Here is a 21969-nt window from a genome sequence, read left to right as displayed (position 1 = left end):
TGAGTTGGGTGTTTGATCCCTGTTTAGGTATAATCTAGTGACCAGTGAACACAGAAATCTAATTAGAGGTCGAGATAAAAAGGAATTGCAATACCTAACTCAGGGAAGCGGGAAATTGTGGAAAAGCAACAAGATATGTAATTTTCCTCCTCTAACCTCTGCTTTAATTTTAATGTTGGCTGGTATCGACGTGGAGAATGGAACTTTCGTCTGATTTAATCGACAATAATCGTAGTGAAATATCGGTATATGTCACGTGCAATAAATGTCCGATTTACATTCCTTCCTTCGTCCTTAAGATAGCAATATCATTGACCTACAATGGCATTGCCTACTCGTCATTGTTTAAGAACGAGGAACGTGTCTGGGCTCCGTTCCACGGATGCAAATCAGTTATCCCTATAGTGGATCCGTCTGTTTTCTCTATTTTTAGATCGCGACACATGTCATTTAATTCCAGTCCTCACTGCACTTGATCCACCATACCACCCACCCTAGCAGAGCACCAAGCCCTCTTTTTTTTTTTCCTCTCTTCCTCCTCCACATCCACAGCCACCTCTAAGCTGACCACACGCGCCTGCTCCGGTCATAGGCATCGGAAGAGTTGCTAACGCCGTGTCCAGGCCGACCACTGCTGTGCATCCAAGACATGCCATCCGAGACGTGCCACTGTCCGCCGTCTTCCCTGCAGTATGCTGTGTCTTTTCACGCATGCAAGCCTATTAATCTAAAGGCACACCTCCAAATCTAGACCAGCGACATTGCAGGTCGAGGTAGAGCTCAACCCCGCATCGAGTTCCGCCACATGCAACGAGCTTGACGGCGATGTCATGCTCAAACAAAGACAACAAAGGGTTTTACAAAGAGAGATGGATGGATATAGAGAGACGGGGGTTGTGGGGACAAAGGTGGAGGGAGGGAACTCATCGCTGGGCACGACCGCGTTCGCAAGGCGACGGATCTCGATGGTGGCAGCTAAGATAGAGGCTCAGCACCTTGGGCGATGGAGATGAACGAGCTGGATTCTGGGGAGAGGGTTGAAGAGTGAGAAAGAGAGAGGAGGAGGGATTAGCTTTGGGGTTTTGTCCTTGTTCTAGTGTGGGTCAGACAAATGAGGGGCTACGAGACATCATCGCATGCTTGGAGACAGCAACTCTGCGGCCCCGTTCCACCTATTCTTAGTTACGGGTAGAAATGTAATTTAGATGCAAAATAGTAGCATTGTGGTCATTGCGACAGTATTCTCATACTCGATGAGCTAACTGAAAGAAAGTTAAACAACAGTACCCACCCTTCCTACTTGGGAAAGAGGAGGTAGGGAATTCGAATCCCCACCTTCTCATGGAGGGTTAGGGGTGGGGATGTGTAGTTTGAAATGTGGATTTCGACTCTCACGTCCTGTATGAGACATGGTAAAAGTCTGAAAGTGAGTTGAGAGTTAGAATAAAATAAAATAAAAAACTGAAAGAAAGTTGACTTTATAATCTTTCAATTTATTGACGCGGAATATTAAGAGAAAAGCCCTTAGCACCCACCAGAGATGAAGATTAGGTTGTGCGCATGTAGATGCAACATGAGATAGTTATATATATACATACGATCGTAAATACATTTAGTATGTTTATCTTGAAGTTGACTGTATCAAAGCACAAATCTGCGCGGTCATCGGCTTATAGCGAGCGGCGGGCCCAAGGGCTAAAAGAGCCCGCAAAAAGCCCATGGGATTTTCCCCTCGGTGCTTCAGTGAATGATTTACTCATGAAAAAAATAAATGAGAGCACACAATTTAGGGTTTCATACGGAAGATGAAACATAATACAATCGGCTATTTGTATAGAAATACCATGGAATTTGATTAATATAGATCTCATTGCCAAAGCCCTATATGCTATTGGAAATGTGAGTACCTATGTAGGCACATTTCACCGGCCAATATTGTCCATTGGTAATATTTTTCTCCAACAAAGATTCTGATCCATAGGCCACAAGTTATAAATATCATCAACATGCAAATTTTAACTAAAATTAAATCTTAATGATGTTCATGGTTGTGTGACCCATCAATCAAAGATATGATTGAAGAGAGTTCCATCCAACTAAGGTCGTAGAAAAATATGATCCTTTGACTATATTAGGTTTCTTTGCTTCTATTGCGAAAAAAGCAGAGGTGGCGCCCGCATATGTTTTGTGGGGGTGCCCCAAATGACCATACAATTTTTAAATTATGCCAATTTGACTCGATTGTTTTACATTTTTTGACCCCAAATATTATTTGAGCCTACTAGAATTAATATGCCCGAGTTACAGAGCAAAAGGATTTCACTTATAGACAAACTCTATCCGTAAACTTCTACATAATATTACTACCGTCGCTAACATGCATTTGCATTGCCAAATTGGACAATGTTTTTGGATGACTTTTGGACTATCTATCCCGATTACATAATTACATCGTGTGATTCGGTTTGATCATGTGCAACAGCTGTGCCTAGAACTACGTTGCAATTTTAGTCTTCACATATTTATTTGAATCAAAGTTACCACCATTGCACATGATTTAAACTCTAGCAATATTCTTACGTGACATTTTGGCTACGTTGTAAATTAACTCGATTACATGTAAAAAGTTATCGGTATTTCACGAAACAGGAATCGTGGACCGAAACCACATAACTATGGATTGGATGTACAAAATCTAAATTTCAAGAGATGGATAGCATAACTGCCGTAAAATATCAAACTTTAGGGTCATCGCATACACTGATTAAAATGTCTGGCCTAGAAGCAATTAATAGAGTAGAGATCCTATCATGCTTTTAGAGAGTTTAGAGTCAACTTATTCCCCGTTTTCATCCTTGTCCTCTTCAGTAGAAGTTATCATTGGTGTAGGAACATACTTCGCCCTTACAAAACCAAACTTCTTGAGCATTCCTTCGTAATCAATACCTTCCCCTTATGAATAGCCTTGAGCCGCTAACCTCACTTTGTTTCGAATCACATTAACATCTTGGTCGAGTTTGTTTCAAAAAGCCCACTTTCTTACAAATTATCTATATATCTTCAGGTATTGGAACCAAAGTCCACATTTGGCTTCTCTCAAAATTGATTGAGTTCTTCTTGCAAACCATAGATCCAATCATCATCATCTAAATCTTCCTTGATTGTTTTTTGGGCTCTATCTGAGACACAAATGCATATTTGCGACTTGATCAATGCGAGGAACAAAGGCAACATGTCTATATTTATTTCTGAACGAGGAAGTGTTCCCAACTTTAGTCCAATCCCACTAAGTAAGAGTTCCTTAGGTTGATTAGAATGAAAACCATTTATTTTCTAGGACGTTATTCTGACAACAGTAGCTGTAGAAGCAATTGTTGTAGAACTAGTAGGATAGCCTGCTTCTGTAGAGTCTGCTTCTACATAGTCCGCATTTCCAAAACAGTTTCTCCAGATTCTGCTTCTTCAGAAGTTGCTTCTACAACGACATGATCTTCAGCAGGGATTAGATTTCTTGAGGTATCATCGAAGGCGACAAGAATATACTCTTCAAGCGTTTTGGTTCTTTCATTATATACACTATATTCTTCGCATAAAAGAGTAGAGTCAAACCTTCCCTCGTGATCACTAGCACTCTATAAGGACATAGCAAGCACAACCAAGTACATAATTGTAAGAAACATTGCGCTTCCTCCCTTTGGTCTCAAGTGTTCTTATTGAGGTGTCGACATCCTCGGCCCCATAATGCTTAGGGATTTTGCTTTCCACCAACAAGATACCGGCCATCTCTTGCAAGGTCCTATTTTCACTCTCAACAACACCATTTTGTTGTGGTGTATAAATGTGTAAGGAATGGAAAAAATCGTACGAAATGCCCTACTCATCTCAAAATGATTCAAAGTCACGATTACTTCTAATGCATGAAATCTTAAGCCCATTCTCCTTTTGGACTTTCTTAGCAAGTATAGCAAATGCATGTGTCGCGACCTAAACCTCCCGCGGTGCACCACCTAGGGGTTCGACTAATGGATTATTAAGCCTAAACCTAGCTCGAGCTCTCCCAAGCCCTACCAATTTGCTACTTAGGGTTTAAGTTCTTAACATGCAAATCATTTCAATCAGGAGTCGCCACTAATCTATTTTTTGGTGGGTCAATTAGAAACCCAAGTAAAGTATCGGGAGAATTACTTTACTCCTACGAACCAGAGATTATGGATTTGGGGACTTGGTTATACTAGATTACTCTAATGCCCTTTCGGTACATTTTCTCTTTTATTTCAAAAAAAAATATTTGCAGGTAGCTTGGATTGATTTTAAACTTATCCACTAACATGCGAGGTGGTCATGCGGGTGCGCAACCAATAATATGACACTCAATAATGCGAAGGAATAAATAAATTGCAAGATAGAGGCTTACCTCAAAGCAGCGAAAGCGCCTGCAATGCTAGTTAGAAAATCACATTGACAACCCTAATATGATTTCTAATTAACACACAATTCCACTCAATGTATTTTTTTAGAGTTTTCTCTGATTTAGTGAAAGTTAAACTATATGCAATGCATGCTACTAGTCTAATATGACATGCGACATACGATTTACCTAAATGTCCTAATTCTAACAACAATTAAATGCACTATCTCTAATATGGCACGCAAATGAACCTAGACGTGAGATTTCTAATGACGAGAATTAATTAATATGCAACTACTCTAATATGACATGCACGTGATATTTTTTATATATATTTTTAATTTAAATTCGGAATAAATAATTAACCTAATTTAAACATGTAATAATAATATCTAAGAAAATAATCTAATATATTCTAAAAACATAATCAAAATTTATCCTAAACATGCAATTTCCTAATCATTTTGTATTTTTTTTATGGAAAGACAATCAATTCAATTCAAACAAAAGACGGAAAAAAATAGCAATGGAATGAACTCGACACCCAATCACAAGAAATATTATCTATATCCATTTAAATTTAGAAACAATAGATTGACGAATCATATCTCGGGCATGAGGATCGGATTGGCCAATCTTCCACACAATCGCGAATCATATCTTGGGCGGGAGATCGGATTGACGATTTTTGGCACGATTGCGAGTCATATTTCGGGCATGAAATCGGACTGTCGATCATATGTACGTTGTGAAATTAGGAAATAATTCCTAATTTAAATGCTACCTGAGGATTTCATGGATATGAATAATATTCGAAGATTCAAACAATACTGTAATTTCACAAATTAGGCAACAAAATATACGAAACTTGAATTAATGAAGATTTTTATCTAATTCGCAATACCACTTAGATACTGTCGCGACCTAAAATTTCTCAGGCTAATGGATTATTAGGACTAAGCCTAACTCGGGTCCTCCCAAGCCCTACCAATTCGCAATTTAGGGTTTAAGTTTTTAACATGCAAAAGTTTTCATGCTTGGAGTCGCCACTAATCTATGTGTGGTAGGTCGATTAGAAATCTAAATAAAACATAGGAAGATATATTTTATTCCTACGAACCAGAGATTTTAAGTTCGGGGACTTGGTTACGCTAGATCTAGTCTAATGCCCTTTCGGTACAATTTGTTCAATGCGGTTCTTGAACTTTATCCCAATGTGTAATTTGGTCCCTAAACTTTCAATTTATTCAATGTGGTCCTAAACTTTTAGTACATGTTCAATTTAGTCTTTGAACTATGTGAAAATGTTCAATGTTGTCATTCTATTAATTTAGGTAATTGTATACTGAAGGGCAAAAGCCACAAATAATCAAACCCCACAAACCTCCATTGCATACACCTACTTGATCGCGAATGACAAAAAAATGACGTCTCTTGTGATAAAAGGAATTGAATCGTCATATGACTCGTTAATCAATGAAAATTTACGAGTCAATTAGCACATACATTTTTTCTCCCTATAGACCCGCAAAATTTGATACCTTCCGAGCATGTAAAACTACTTGACCTATCGATGGGTCTTCCAAAAATTGATACTCCCTATTTTCAAGCAGTCTTCTTAGTAAAAAATTATTTGGAGTATTTGACAACACAATTCGATATAATTTGAAATTTTTTGTGACATCGACTCTTAACCTTTTGTTAGAAATCCAAAGTTTTGGCAGTTGAGTGTTTGGCCATCTGTCAGACGGTGTGACTGAAAATGACAAATTGTGCTGTAGTCAGCTAAAACAATGAATAAAGAAAGACTTACTGTTTACTTAACTTGTTAATTATGCGAAAAGTACACAATTGACTATATTATTCTGACGACTTTGATTCCATTGTTTACTCGATACAGAATTTTGACTGGTTGGGGTTCAAATCACTTAAATTGTGACATTTTAAGTAAGATTATAAAAGACAAAGCTAATAATTTTATAAATAAAAAAAAATTGAAGATGGGGTTGTGCGCATGTAGATGCAGTATGGCATAGTTATACAGACATGTATACATACATCACCATAAAGACGTTGAGTGTGTTTGCCATGAAGTTTACTTTGTCAAAGCTAAAATCTAAGCGGTTAGTTGCTAATAGTGAACGGCAGGTTCAAGCGCTAAAAGAACCTGCAAAAAGTCTACGGGGTTGCCCCGGAGTCATAATTTTTTGTCGATTTAGGAAAGAAGGATTGAAATGAAAAGTTATTCTAAAATTTGGGAAATATTATAATTATGAATACTAGAAAGGGCTAATATGAATTTGTCATGAAAAGTTAGGGGATTAGATTGAACAAATTGAAATTTGGGGAATATATCATTTAGAAATAGTTCAAGGACCATATTAAATGAAATAAAAGTCCAAGGATGACATCATACAATGTACCAAAATTTAGGGACTATTAGAGTCAATTTTCCATTTTTTTCCAACAAAAATCCTCAAAGGAAAGGTTTCATTGAAGGAAATTATAACCCACGAGAAAATATTACCACCCCCCGATGCATATCTTTACTTTGGTTTTTATAAGATAGTATATGCCCTAAAAATCGCAAATAATGATGTACTCTCCCTTTGAATGCGTAGTAAAAACGTGTGCAGTTTTAGTGAAAAAGAAAAAAAAAATTCATAAACCATCTCTCCTTTTATGCCTCTGCCTAACCCAAAATCAAAACCTCTCTCTAGAATTCTGGAAACCGTAGCTCCTCCGTAACGAGGGGCAGTAGCAGGAAGGGCTGGGGCAGGCAAGGCCAGCTAGTCATGAGCAGCGCCAGTTGATTTTTAGAGTGAGGGTCTTCATTGTGGCTGAATTTAGAAAAATAAGAGGCCAATGTTGAAAGACCAATGTTGAAAGACAAGACAAATATCAATTCCATAAGCAAAAAGACGAAAACACTAATTGATGCTGAGGAAATGTATTCACAACAGTGAGTAGGCAAATTGTTCTATTTAAAAGTTAAGGATGAAAATCAATACGAGTACCAAAAGTGAGAATGATTTTTCAAATTTGAGAAAAAAAGGTACATGGTAAGGACAAGTGTTCCTAAATTATGAGAATTTCCTACTATAGACAGCATAAATGGGATTGCATGAGTTGATTAACTATCTGAAAAGCACATGAAATATTTTATAAGTCTCGCAATATGGTCAAATTTAAGACTTTGATTTATGTAGACGCTTTTGATCCAGAACCTTTTATGACAAATGTTGGTTCCGTGTGTTTAAAAAGTACAAAAGTTTTGGACGGAAAGTGTTCCGTCGACATAAAAAGGCGAGTTTAGACTATGGTTGCCAGCTTTATACAGATTCTATTTATTTGATCGCTTAAGTTTTGAAGGAAAGACCCGAAAATTGTTTCTTTTTCATAAGAACGAGGACTGGGGCCAGGAAAATAGAAAGAGGACAAAATAGGGCTGGTTGAGAGTCGTATCGTGTCAAAATCGACAGGGAAGGGACAAACAAGACGGACTTTTTGGTCAAAGTATAAATGAAAAAGAGAATGGCTTAATGTGAACGCACAAAATTAGTGGGTTATCAAAAAATATTATGAAGGACTTTTTGGTCAAAGTATATATGAAAAAGTTAATGGTTGATGTGAACATGTGAGTTATCAAAAGATAATATGACGGATTTTTTGACCAAAGTATATATGAAAAAGTGAATACTTTGTACTTAAGTTCAGGTTGGGCATAAAGTTAAAACGTAAAGATATATAATCGGAAGTTAAATAAGAGACATAGAAATACTTTCGTTATTTGTTTTTCTAACTTCCAAGAAACCCTATCCGATTCAAAATCATTGTGAGATACTCAGTGTCTTTGGTACTGGTGGATGTGCAATGAATTACAAAGAAACATAGACCGGTCTGATTCTCTCTCTCTCTCTCTCTCTGAATTGTATTTTGACTATATATAAGCCTCGTTGGCCGTAGAAATATCTATAGAAAAAAAACCCAATTAAATCTAAAATAAATCTAAAGCTGCTTATTCTTACATAAGCAATCTCAAAATGAAAATATTAACCTTGTTATAAAATGATTATACTTGCTAAAGATTTTTTTTAAAAATTACACGTGTCATTGTCCAAAATCTAGTTGTGTAATTAACTTTACACCGGTAATGTACAAAATAAGATCCTTGCATTGGCTTTCTATTCACTATTTTAGGACAATAGAGGTGTCAGATTACCTTGTTTATGGAATTTAGCGTCGTAACTCTCAGATTCTATACATACGTAATTGCTTACTGAAGGATAGAGTAATCTATAAAATAATTTCATTCATTCATATTGTGCTGTGTTTGCTCTTCTTTACATAGCTAAATAAACATCATATGAGTAAAGAAAGACTTACTATAATCATTGTTTAGGCTTAAATCTTTTACTAGAAATCGAAAGTTTTGGCAGTTCTGTACTAGGCCATTGTCGGACGGCATCACTGTCAATAAGAAAATGAATAAAGAAACACTTATATCTCAATACTCACGAATTTTTTTTCCCGATTATATGTGTCATGAGGTTTCGTACACAAGTGTCTATATTGTTCTGAGCAATTTGATTCCATTGAATACTCAATACTCACGAATTTGACTATTTAGGTGCATTTTTTTTATTCCATTGGATACTCGATACTCAGTTGTCTATATTATTCTTTAGGATAAGATCGCCGACCAGCCAATTGTGATGATCGCGAGGATTCTCCTCAAGTGTATTGAGTATTCCCAACGCCCGACTCAAACAGCACCGTGACCTCGTGGCCGGTTCCGGCGGAGACGTAGAGGACCTTGGAGTGGTTGCAGAGGAGGTTTAGATCGGGGATTGAGTCGAAGAAGTGCCGGTGGGAGAGGACTTGGCCGCAGAAGGCATGGGAGGACCAGAGGCGCTTGTTCTTTCTTGTCGAGGGGAGGAACTCGCGGCGGCCGGAGTTGCAGGAGAATCTGGGGTAGTGGTGGCGGGTGGCGGAAGCGGTGGTTCAGAGGAAGGTGAAGGTGGTGACGGCGACGGAGGCTAAGGAGAGCTTGTTAAGGAACATGAGAAAAGAGATGGAGGAGGGAGGAGCTGACTGCTGAGGGAGGGGAGCTTTTAGGGTTTCTTTCCTATTTAGTATTTATATTTAATATATTTTCGGGTCATTAGGGTACCCGATCCGACCCAAATTGAATTGTCGAGATATCCATTGTTTCTCTCACTACCCGAACATGAATGAGACTCGACCCGAAAATACCTTGAACTTTTGGGTCGGGTCGGTTTGGGTCTAGTCGAGGCGATTTGGGTATTTTTTACACCCCTACAAGGTGGGCGCTTATTGACAACTCCAAAACCAAAATATGATCCGATCCGATCCAATCCGATCTGAACCAAACCGAACTATCAACTAACCAAATTTTTTTGCTTATTATCCGAACCGAAACCAAACTGAACCGAAAATGCACGAATTTTCGGTTCAATTCGGTTTCGATTTCGGTTTCGGTTTCGATTTCGATTCAGTTTTCGGTTCAATTTTAACTAGGGATGAGCATGGTCCGGGTGGGCGGTTCGCACCCTAAAACCGGGAGCCGCCTACTAAGGATCAGTTCCGAAAAATTGGAATCGGGAACCGTCCGTTGGTTCCATGGACCCACCCGAGAACCGGACCATCGGTCCGGTCCGGTTCCTAGGTGGGTCCATGGAACCGTTTCCGCTAGCCAAGGACGGAGACGAAAAGACGGAGATGGAGAGTTGGAGACGGTGAGGTGAGCATCAACCGAGAAGAGAGAGAGAGTGAGAGTGAGCGTGAGGCAAAAGCAAAAGAAGGTGTTTCTCGACTCAATACGAGACTGTGAACGTTGAGTGAATTAGGTTTAGTTTAGAGATTTAGGATTTTTCTTTTTTAAAAAAATTAAAAATTAAATAAATATATTATATTTATTACTATATTACTGGTCCGGTCCGGGTGAGCGGGCGGGCGGTTCCACGCCTGGAACCGGAAACCGGATTGGTACTCACCGGTTCCCAAAAATTGGAACCGGGAACCGAAATGATTCCTTTAGGAACTACCGATTCCGGTCCGGTTCTGGGAGGTCTCGGGCGGTCCCGGGCGGTTTCCGGTTCTTTTGCACACCCCTAGTTTTAACACCCCTAGATATGACGGACCTTTTTGATCAATGTATGCATGAATATAAATTATTGTGTTCCTATATATATATGTATATGTGTATATTAACTCTAATCAATCGGCAAAATTTTGTAGGATCACCGTGAATTATTTTGAAAATTTGAGATACAAATGCCCTAATAATACTCATTTTCATACTTGAGTTTAGATTTGGCCTAAAATTTGAAATTAGGTACACTCAGCTGAACTATCACGCAAGTCCATATACCCTTTGTATTTCTTCACGCTTCCGCAATCTTATGCAACAATTTAAAAGTCGGAACTATTTGCTCTGATGGCATATGCAATTTAGTAGGATCGCTATTAACCATTATGAAAGATTAATCTATTATTTAATATTTCAATGATATAACATCTCCTTGTACAACCCCTGTTCTCTTGCAATAACAACATTACTTGCGTAACCCAGGCTCGATGGACGCGAAGCTATCTATAGTAGAGGAGGACGTTGGCATGAACAACTCGATCAAGGAGGAGGTCAAGAAGGATGAAGGAGGAGCTCTCAAGGAAATGTTAGGATGAAATGGATTCTCTGAAGGAAGAAGAAATCTGGAGTCGTCGACGGGAGAGAATCAATAATGCACTGGCGGCTCCACGAAACGCGGAGCAGCAAGATCCAGCGGAAGTGCTTGCAGCTGCTCGAAGTCTGGCGGGTGTCATCCTCAACGCCCATGTCGAAGAGTTCATATCTGCAATCGAAAGGCTTGCCAATCAATTCGATCCGTCTGCCATTTTCAATTGCCTGGGAGCATCCGACAATTCACTACTCCACGTTGCAGCAGTCGCCGGGAAGGACGACATCCTGAGGCTCCTGCTTGATTATGTCCCTGTCCATCTCCTAGCTGCCCAAAATGAATGGGGAGATACCCCCCTCCACGTCGCGATTGGGGCAAAGAGATCTACAGCTGCTGCGATGTTGAGTCGCCGGACAAGAGACCTTCCCCAACGTCGAGGACAAGAACCGGTTCCTGAGGATGAAGAACAAACATGGAAACACCGCTTTGCACGTGGCCGTGTTTAGTCGTGACATCGAAATTGTGCGCCATCGGTTGAACGAAGATTTGGAGCCCGTGTACTGGAAGAACACGTGTCAGCTGTCTCCCCTGAACTTGGCCGTCGATTCCGGATACCCCGCCATACGTGAGGTTTTATTTTCGCTCCCGCTCAAGCCATCGAGGATACAAGGCTTCCCGCCCATTGAGGATACAAGGCTTCCCGCTCAAGCCATCGAGGATACAAGGCTTCCCGCTCAGATATACATGTGTAGACTGACCTCGTTTCAAGTACGCGCAGCAACTTTCTGCCCTTACCCAAACCCATTACGGGTATTCACTTAAAATCCCAAACCCCACTTATTAAAGTAGTTGAATACTCATTGGGTGCTCGCAACCGGCCATATAATTCTTTTAGTGAACAAATTATCTCACATCAGAACATGATAGATCAGCTACCAAGCACTTTAGTAAGGAGAATGAGCGGGCGACGGTCCTCTACTCTCATTGTTAGTAGCGTAACCGGCCTCAGTACACTTTGTAGAGCATCGGATGACTTACTCATCAAGTTTCAGACAATTAAAATATAAAAACCAATTTTTTCTTCTTACGTTTCTTTTGTATGAAAGGCAAGTCGTGTCGAGTGGAAACAGTGAAGGAAAACGAGAAGAGGACGGTACCATTAATTTGAAAATGTGACGGACCGATTTTAACTACAAAATTATTCCAAAAAAACGTGATGACTTGTTTATCTGGTTGCAAAGAAGATGGGGGCTGTGCGGCTATGACCTTTTATTAAAAGAATATTATTATAAATGCATTATACACAAATTTGGCCATTCAAATTTGGTTCCCATTTTTGTTCCTGAATATTATTTGAATAAAACAAACTTTCACACCAACATCAATTAAATTTAAAGGGGGCAAAGTCTCAGTGTTACATCATAACTTTCCTAAAAAAACTATTAAGTCTGATCTCTTATTAACAAAGGAAGTGCGCAGAATTATGTGTGGTATTAGTTATAATGTGCCAAATGCGCTATTTGATAACTAGTTCACATAAAAACACAAATAAAAGCGATATTTGGACCGAATATTTGGATGAAGACAACAAAAAAATTCTGTTGTTATTTGATAAGAAAAGGAAAAAGACAGGACGAAGAGAATAGTAGAAAAGGAAAAAGAAACCGTAAAGGAAAATGACAACTATAAGAGAGAGGGGCGAGGAGAAAGAAACGTGGTTATAGACTTGTAGTCATTAATATTAAATTATTACTTATTTGAGTACTGATGTAATATCCTCAATTTCAGTCCCCGGGAAATGGCTATGGATCGGTTTGTCAAGGGATCAAGGATCGTTCTTGAACGCAACACGTGCCCTACTCGTACCTATGAGCAAGGAGATAAGACTATTTCTAAGCCTTCCAATCTTCTTATATCCTTGATTTTGCTAGAATTGAGTTTGGTTGAATCAAATCCGGTGATTTTCTCATTTTGACTCAATTATTATTCTTGTTCTGGAAAACCCAGATTCAGGTTATCTGCACTTCTTCATTTTGTTATTTTTGTGAACCGAATTTTAAGAAACTTTTTTCATCAAAGTTGTTCCCAACATCTTGAACTATAACATAATTTAAATTAATATTTTTCTAAGATGATTAGGTTTGTACAAAAGGCCATTTTCTAAATGGGTTTGAACCGTCCAGTGTTGCTATTTCTGTAACCTTTACATCTTCTTGATTTTCCACGAGTTTTTCGAGAATGATTATTAACAAATTTCCTTCATAAAAGTTATTGACAACTTCTTTCTATATAACATATAAAAATTTGAGAATTTTTGGAGATGATTTGGATTCTAGAAAGAGCTTACTTTTAGAAGTAAGGATTTTGTTCCAGTGAACTGTTTTTAATCTGTCTTTGAGCTACTAAAAGTTGTGTTTAAAGAAAGATCCAGATCTCGTGTTCTTCATGGGAAATATTTTTTAAGGTCTTGCTTATGACATATTCAAATTTGATAATTTTCAGAGTCCATTTACTATGTTTTCAAGTCCGATTTTTTGAACAATGCAAAATTGCCTGTTTTTGCCAGATTTCAAAGATTCATTAATTTCTATATGAGAACGTTGGAATTTTGATTTGATGTCTTCTGGAGACAAAATCTATACATTCTGAGCTTTTTAACGAGGGTAATGATTTCCTTAGCTTAGGTGTCCCTAAACTACTTAGGGCATTATTACCTATTTTGTGGCTTGAGGAACAAGTTGTCTTGAGGACCTACATCTTCAGTGTCCTTGTCTATTTTCATAGACATATACAAGTTATTTCTCAAAGATAAGAAATCTTGTACCGGCTACTAAGGGCTTGTTTGATAATATTTCTGTTTCTCTATTTTTCTGTTCTTTTATTTTTCGGAACAGAAAAAGAATATAAATATGTCTGTGAACGTCAGTTAATTTTTCTATTCCCCGGAATAAACCAGTGGCCAGGGAATAGATTTGGAATAGAAACAAGAAGTAAAAAAAATCTATCTTTTTGTTCTGTGGAATAAAAAGAAAAACAAGGTCATTTTAGAGAAACAAGCTCAGCATAATCTAAATCTTAAATCCTAAATCCTAAAACCCTTAAATCTCAACGCTAAACCCTACGCCGTACACCCTACACCCTAAACTCACCCAAACCCTAGACCCTACACCCAAAATCTTATGCCCTGCGCCCTAAAGCTCAAAAGGTCTATGCACTTGTTTATTGTAATGCCCATAGATTTACTACCAACCTTCTCATATTGTGAGTTATAAACCAATGGAACTTTCTATTGTTATTTCTAGCCATTTATCTTTGACTAACTATTACGTTAGATTTTTTTAGGCCATCTTAAAATACCTTGATCAGTTAAGTGCTTACAGAAATCCAATTTTATCTAAACATGAATTGTTAAGTCTCCACTAACATTTTTATAATTAAATGAAAAAAAAATTGGGAATAGAAACTTTTAAGGTCGTATCCAATGCAATTTTTGTTCTTTTTCTATTCCAGAAATAGTAATTTTGTGCAGTTACTAAACACACTCTTTTGCTTTGAAACTTGCTCAGGGAATATAAATAGAACAAACTATTTCTGAGCAGAAAATGTTCCTGAAAACATAAATGTTATAATACGCACCCTAAGTCTTATACAACTATTTCCCCAAAAACAAAAAAGTCTTTGCCCCTCGAATGAAAAGAAAAATTATTCAAAAAGTCCTAAGCCTATTATAACTTTGCCAATATAGTTCTAAACATTTCAATTTTATCAATTGAGTCCTAAACATTTTCACGTTTTTCCAATTGAGTCCATCAGGCTAATTTTGGCCGGAATTCGTGAAGTGGATGCTGATTGTCCTACATGGCACCGCCGACGCGGACGTGAACAATTTTTAATAATATTTTTTATTGTTTCAAATTTTTTATTAATTTTTATAATTTTTTTTCTTTTCTCATCTTTTCTTTGTGTTTCTTTTCTTTTCTTCCTCCACGATCGCTAACATTCTCAATGGCTGGCAACCAGCCACAGGAGAGAGCCGGCGAGGCTCACCCTCGCCAAAGACTGGCAAGGGTCGGCCTTGCCAACTTTGGTTGAGCCACGAGGCTCTATGAGGCAACGAGACTCTGCAAATAACACGAGAATTTGATAAGGCTTGACCGAAGATGGCGAGGCTGAGCCTCGCTCGAGGCCAGCGAGGTTGACCCTCACCAAATACCACTAAGAGGACCTCGCCCTTGTGAGGCGAGCCTCGCCTGGCTGGCGAGGTTGGTCCTTGTCGGCTCTCCCTTGTGGCTGGTCGCCGGCGATCGCGAAGGAAGAAGAAGAAAACAAACAAAGAAAAGAAGAGAAATGGAAAAAAAATAATTTTTTAAAAAAATTAGAAAATTAATAAAAATATTATTTAAAATTATCCGCGTCAGTGCTGGCAGTGCCACGTAGTACGATTAGCATCCACGTCAGCATTTCTACCTAAAATTGGCTAAATGGATTCAATCAACATAATTAGGCCCAATTTTGACTGGACTTTTATTCACAAGACTCTCCTTCTTTGTATGGATATCGAAGTGTCTCGCCATTGGAACTTGAGACTTTATTTATTGATTTCTAACACTAAACTTTATTTATCCATGCTTATTGTATCACTTGCTAACTACATCAGCTATATATATACTCATAGATGAAAGCATACAAAAATCAAGAGCCGCACCCAAATTTCCAAGCTTTTGAATTGCTTTCATTTCACATCTCTTTTCTTCAAATACCTCAACCTTGTAAAGAAAGAAAGAAATAATTAAATAAAAGAAACAGCTAATATATCAAGCTTTGCACACCACACTTTCTATCAGAAGCCAATGGCTTTGGCAACTCTCGTCCTCCCTCTTCACCAACACCGCATCCATTACCTCCTCCATCTCACTGGTCTCACCTGCTTCATCATTTCCTCTCTCCTATCTCCGTCGTTCCTCACCGTCTCCTCACTCGACCCATAATCTCCGAACATCGGGGTCGTCGTCCCGTCTTGGGTTATCTCAACTAATGTGGCGAAACCGCCATATCCACCTGCGACCCCTGCAACTGGGACCACAAGAGAATCACCACCGCCACTGCCACTGCCACCACCACCAAACACAAGCCCAACATGCCCGCGAAGAAGATTTGCCGAAGGCTCTCAATGGCAGCTTTGAGCTAATCTTGTTCGAGTGCCGTTGAATTTAAGTTTTTCTTAATAAATTAATGCCTCGACAAGCATTGTCAACTCCTTCAACCTCGTGTCGTTATATCCGTACTAGTAAAAAATATGTTGTTCATGTAGGCAAGGGGCGATCGACCCTAACAGCCCCTCTAGCGTTACCAATCTCATATCTGCTACGGAACATTGGCGTCGACCAATTTATTTTAGTCATATAAAATGATTGTCCTTCACATCGTGCCTGGAATTGTGGGCTAAACTTCACCGGCCCAAATTGTTCATCTTGGGCTTTTGGGCTGGTGCCTTCCCCGATAGCCCAGGGGCATTCGTGCAATTTACTCGATAACTCGGGGGCATCTACGGTTTCCTCGACATAAAATCCCTCGAAGAGGCCCCCTGCGATCATCATCGCTTCTCTCGCTCCGTCAGTCATCGTCTCCAGCTCAGGGTTTTTAGAGCGCATCCAAAAACCCCTTTTGCCATGGCGACTTGGCTCGACACCCGCTCACTCCTCCTCGCCAAGCCTCGGCAAGCCCTCACCTCCCTCCTCTCTCGATCCCTCCCCTTCTCCTCCGCTCCGGGCTCCGCGCCTCGCCGCCGCCCCCCTCCCTCCTCCCTCCTCCGAGTCGCCGCGGCTCCTCCGCCCGCCGCCCGCTCCTTCGCGACGAGGTCGAGGTCGGCTCCTTCGTCGCTCGACGATCCGAATCCCGACTCGCGGAAGCGGCCCTTGGGTTGCGACTTTGAGTACTGGCTCGTCGTAATGGAGAAGCCGGAGGGCGATCCTACTAGGGATGACATCATCGATTCTTATATTAAGACGCTTGCACAGGTTGTTGGAAGGTCGGTGAGTTTGAGATAGTGGTCTTATATCTGTTTGTCAGGATTGTGTTCTGTGTGGAAATTTGTTTGTTTGTGTTGCTATGGTTGGCAATGAAATGAACAAGGTTTGGTTGAGACCGATTGGATTTATCAGTCATTTTTCAGCTTAGAATTATCTATGCTGGACGGTGAAATGAGCGAATTTTCTATGCTTGCTTCCAAACGAGGTGTAAAAATAGGATGACACAAAGATATATTGCGCTCTGGTTTAAGTAAACTTTCAATCCGGTTAGTATTTGGTTTGCTGTGACTATTATGCTGTGTTTTGATTTAAAATTGGTTTTGACATGTAGGGATGATTGGGTTTGTTAATTTTTTTTTCTTTCAGTGCCTGGTGTGACATATTTCCCTTTCATGTGAAGTGAACACATCTTGAAATTGGTCTTCATTACAATATCATAGCTAGTGTGATAGTAATTATGAGAATGCTTATGAATGGTATTTGGCGGGTACAAAAGCAAAAGTTTCTCTTGCGTGTTAATTTATGTGCGAATGGTACTTGAAGTGATAGTCCTTGCCTGTAGTTATTGATTATTTTGATTTATTATTTTGTCTAACCACCATTTGTTACTTGCTATTACAGTGAAGAAGAAGCCAGAATGAAGATCTACTCAGTTTCAACAAGGCACTACTATGCATTTGGAGCCCTTGTATCTGAAGAGCTTTCTCACAAACTCAAGGGTAAAGTTTCTTGGTTTTCTTTTGCTTCTCTTTTTGGAAAGTGTTGCTAATTTGTTCTGTTTTGTAACACAGATTTGCCTAGAGTTCAATGGGTTCTTCCTGATTCATACCTTGATGACAAGAATAAGGATTATGGGGGTATGGAAGCTTGATCTTCTAATCCTGCGATGAATTTGCATCCTGTGGATTACATCCTCTCATTTATGAAAACCACTGCTAAAGTTTTGATTTCACTGATTCTTCATGAGGCAATTTTGCTGCTTCGGTTTTTTTTCCTTTGTCGACTGTACTTACTTGACTATTGTATGGATAAATATTGCACCTCATTTGTTGTGTTAATTAGTATTTAAATATAGTGATTAAGACGTGAATTGTTAATTATTAACTATTTATCAGATGAGTTTGCTTAATGTAAACATGTTTAGAACGAGAAAAGTTCGTTCCGACTGCAAATCTAGCCAAATTTGGCTTAGCAATGGACAAAAATGTCATGTTTTTCCTTCATGGTTACTATATGAACGAGTCATGAGTTTTTGTAGCAGCATGAGGCCTAATTAGTCTTACGACAGGTAATCCTTCCATGTCAGTCCTTTGGTTACTGTAGGTATTATTATCATCTGCCTTTGCACAGCAGCAGCTCAATCAAGACCTAGCTTTAGTGAAATTCTTGCCTCTCACTTTCATACGATCTCTTGTCCATGTCATGTTGTATTTTTTCCGCATTTGTCAGGTGAACCTTTTATTAACGGGCAAGCAGTTCCTTATGACCCCAAGTACCATGAAGGTCGGGAGAGAAATATTACTCCAGCTGACAAGAGGAACTCGATTATTTATCTACCCTGTATTTTCAACAGATCGAGTAACTTTGAAAGGAGGAGGGAAAATATGCAGAGCAGAGATTTCCAAGGCCGGGACATGCCACCTATGCATAACCAAGGGTTGCAGAACCCTCCACCTCAAGGCAACATGCCCCCACCAAATATGGGCGGTGGAATGGCCCCACCAAGCAACTTTGGCGGGATGCCTCTGCACAACCAAGGTGGAATGCCCCCAAACAACTACGGCGGGATGCCTCCGCGTGACCAAGGTGGAATGCCACCAAACAATTTTGGTGGGATGCCTCCGCAAAACAACATGGGTGGAATGCTGCCCCAAAACAACATGGGTGGACCGCTGTCAAATAACATGGGTGAGATGCCACCTCAGAGCAATATGGGAGGGATGCCTTACAACAATATGGGTGGAATGCCATTCCCAGACATGGGGGCTGCTCAGAACGTGGGAAGTTTTTCACAGAATCAAGGATGGTCCAATACTACGCCTCAAAGAGATGCTGGGAATATGCCAAACTATCTGATGCAGGCCAGATTGATAATGCCGCCCGCATCGAAGACGAGCTCACTCGACCAAGGAGATCAGCCCGCATCCGAGCTCGACAAGTCGCTCGACCAGTCTTGAAGATATCGAAGGGACGCAATTCGAAGACCAAGAGTCTCATCCGCGAGTCCATGCTACAATAAAGTCCTTGTCTTTTCCTATACATTGGAAGCCTAAAAGATACTTTGGGATGATGAAGAAGACGTTGGGCATTTATCTAGTTTCTAGTTTCTAAGTTCTTTAATGTTTTATGCCTTTTAGGGTCTTTAATGCTCTTTAGTCTCTTCATTTGCTTGAGTCTTTTCATTTGTTTATCTTTGGCTATAAAAGACCATCTACTTTATGTATTCGACAGACGAATTTGATTAATAAAAATTTTGCATCAAGCAATTATCTTGAACTTTGAAGAGTTCATACCTCTGAAAATCTAGAAGAGTTTTCACTCCATCGTTGAAGAGTCGGACATTTTCAAATCTGCATCCTTGAAGAGTTGCAGTCATCGATCTAGAAGAATCGGTGCCCTATCCACTTCCTTGGAGGCTTGGAAGAGCAACCAACGAAGTTCTATCTTTTCCTCTGTTCTGTCCCTTTACATCTGTCCACTTCCACCCCGATTTCACTCTTCATATAGTGCTTATTTGAGAAAACTCAAAACAGAGAAATTGTTAATCCAGAAGTCTTTGTTCATTTGGCTTTGGAATCAGGTCATTCCGATTTGTATCGACGAAGTTACATCCATTTTCCCGAGCTTGAGCAGGACTGTAATTACTGTTCATCATGTTCCACGTGTGCAAGTCACTCTCCCGATCCTAACGTTCGAGTAGCCTACACCAGGCTGCATCATTTGGTATCAGAGCTTTGGAGGAGAGAACCATGCCGCCAAGACAAGCTAGACGTCATGGAGGCAGAACCATCCCACTGAATGAAGTGCATACGCTCGCTGACAATTTGCAGCAACATATGCAACAACAAATTAATGAGTTGATGCGAGAAGTTGAGCGTCTGAGGGTGGAAAGAAACAATTCACCACCTCGTTCCAAGACCGAAGATTCTAATGGTGACTCTTCATCTTCGGAGAATGTTCGACCATTTCACAATCGGAGGAATGATCGACGTCACGAGCAAAACATTTGTGAACCGGAGTGGGAAAAAGAAGTTAAAAAGGATATTCCGGAATTCTCAGGTAATGATTCTCCTGAAGAAATTGTTGACTGGCTAACACTTGTTAATGAAGTGTTTGAGCATCGAAATATTCCGGAGGATCGTCGAGTCGAGATCATCGCTATGCGATTCAGAGGTAAAGCCATCGCTTGGTGGAGGCGTGAGAAGCAAACTCGCCAATCCGTTGGCAAAGCGCCAATTACCTCGTGGAGGAAGATAGAAGACAAGATCCGAAAGTATTTCCTACCTAAGGGATACAAGAGAGAGCTCTATCAAAGGTACCAAAATCTGAGACAAGGTACGCGAACGGTGGACCAATACACCAACGAATTCAATGAGTTGGTGATTGGCAACAACATTCAAGATCCGGAGGAAATGCTTGTGAGCAAGTACTTGAATGGCCTTCAACTTCATATTCAAGATGCCCTGGAAGTCCTTGATATTTAGGACTTAGGAGATGCACACCAGCGAGCACTCAAGGTGGAGCGTTCTCGCTCAAGGAGGCAACAATCCTCTATCATGACCAATCAACCCGCTAGGAGTACCCCCGGCACCACCAAAGTTGCTGAGGCTACGACGCAAACCGCTAGTAAGTTTCCTAATCAGCCCAACATTTTTAAGCAACCAACTACGTCCGATATTCGTTGCTATACTTGTGGTGAGTTGGGTCATCGTGCTAGCAATTGCCAAAAGAACAAGAATCGACAAGCTGGCAAAGCCTTCTTAGTGGATAACGATTCTGATGAGCATGTGGAGGATCCGCTCGAAGAAGAGGTGAATGATGTTGAAGAGTTCGCAGGTGATAAGCAAATAGTGCATGCTGATTCTGGTGAATTTCTGATGGTGAGAAAAATCTTTCTAGTTCCTCGTGATGAGACCGGAGATGGGTGGCTGCGCACCAACATTTTTCATTCTGCTTGCACGATTAAGGGGAAGGTATGTCAATTGATTATTGACTCTGGATGTTGTGAGAATACAATTTCTGAAAGGGCAGCGAACAAACTAAAGTTGGAGTTAAAGGCGCACCCCACACCTTATAAGATGTCGTGGCTATCGAAAGGCACCGAGATAACCGTTTCCAAACGCTGCCTTGTTAATCTATCCATTGGTTCTGTTTATTTCGACAAGATATTGTGCGATGTTCTACCGATGGATGCTCGTCATGTTACTCTTGGGCGACCATGGCAATTCCATAGCCGGACTACTCATGATAGTTATCGAAATACGTATTCTTTTGAATTTGGAGGTAAGAAGATTATATTAGCACCTAGTAAGGAGCCTTTAAAAACTCCTGTTGTCGAAAAGTCTTCATCTCCTACATTGCTTTTGATGAACGATATAAAAGGTGCTTTAAAAGGGGTTCGTATTGTATATGTTTTACTTCACAAAGCAGGTGAAGTTGCTTCTTCTGATCGGGACACAAAGTTTCTCGGACATTTTTGGCGACAATTGTGGAAGAATGTCGGTACTAAACTACAATATAGTACTGTGTTTTATCCCAAACTGATGGGTAAACTAAAGTCGTCAATCGAACCTTGGGAAATCTATTGAGGACAATGATTGATGAAAATCCT

At 39.9% G+C, this 21969-nt stretch overlaps 2 pseudogenes; both read left to right on the top strand.

Annotated features, from left to right (window-relative positions):
* Positions 1–10977: 10977 nt before the first annotated feature.
* The window catches only part of LOC115679886 (protein ACCELERATED CELL DEATH 6-like), a 94161-nt pseudogene continuing 83169 nt past the window's right edge, over positions 10978–21969 (top strand).
* Positions 16705–19563, top strand: LOC115679789 (multiple organellar RNA editing factor 8, chloroplastic/mitochondrial-like; annotated as a pseudogene).

The sequence above is a fragment of the Syzygium oleosum genome, unplaced genomic scaffold (genome assembly GCF_021117445.2).
Source record: "Syzygium oleosum isolate NSW1041296 unplaced genomic scaffold, Sole_v2.1 Sole_v2.10, whole genome shotgun sequence".
NCBI classification, from domain to species: domain Eukaryota; kingdom Viridiplantae; phylum Streptophyta; class Magnoliopsida; order Myrtales; family Myrtaceae; genus Syzygium; species Syzygium oleosum.
This window is presented reverse-complemented; position numbering and strand designations above follow the sequence as displayed.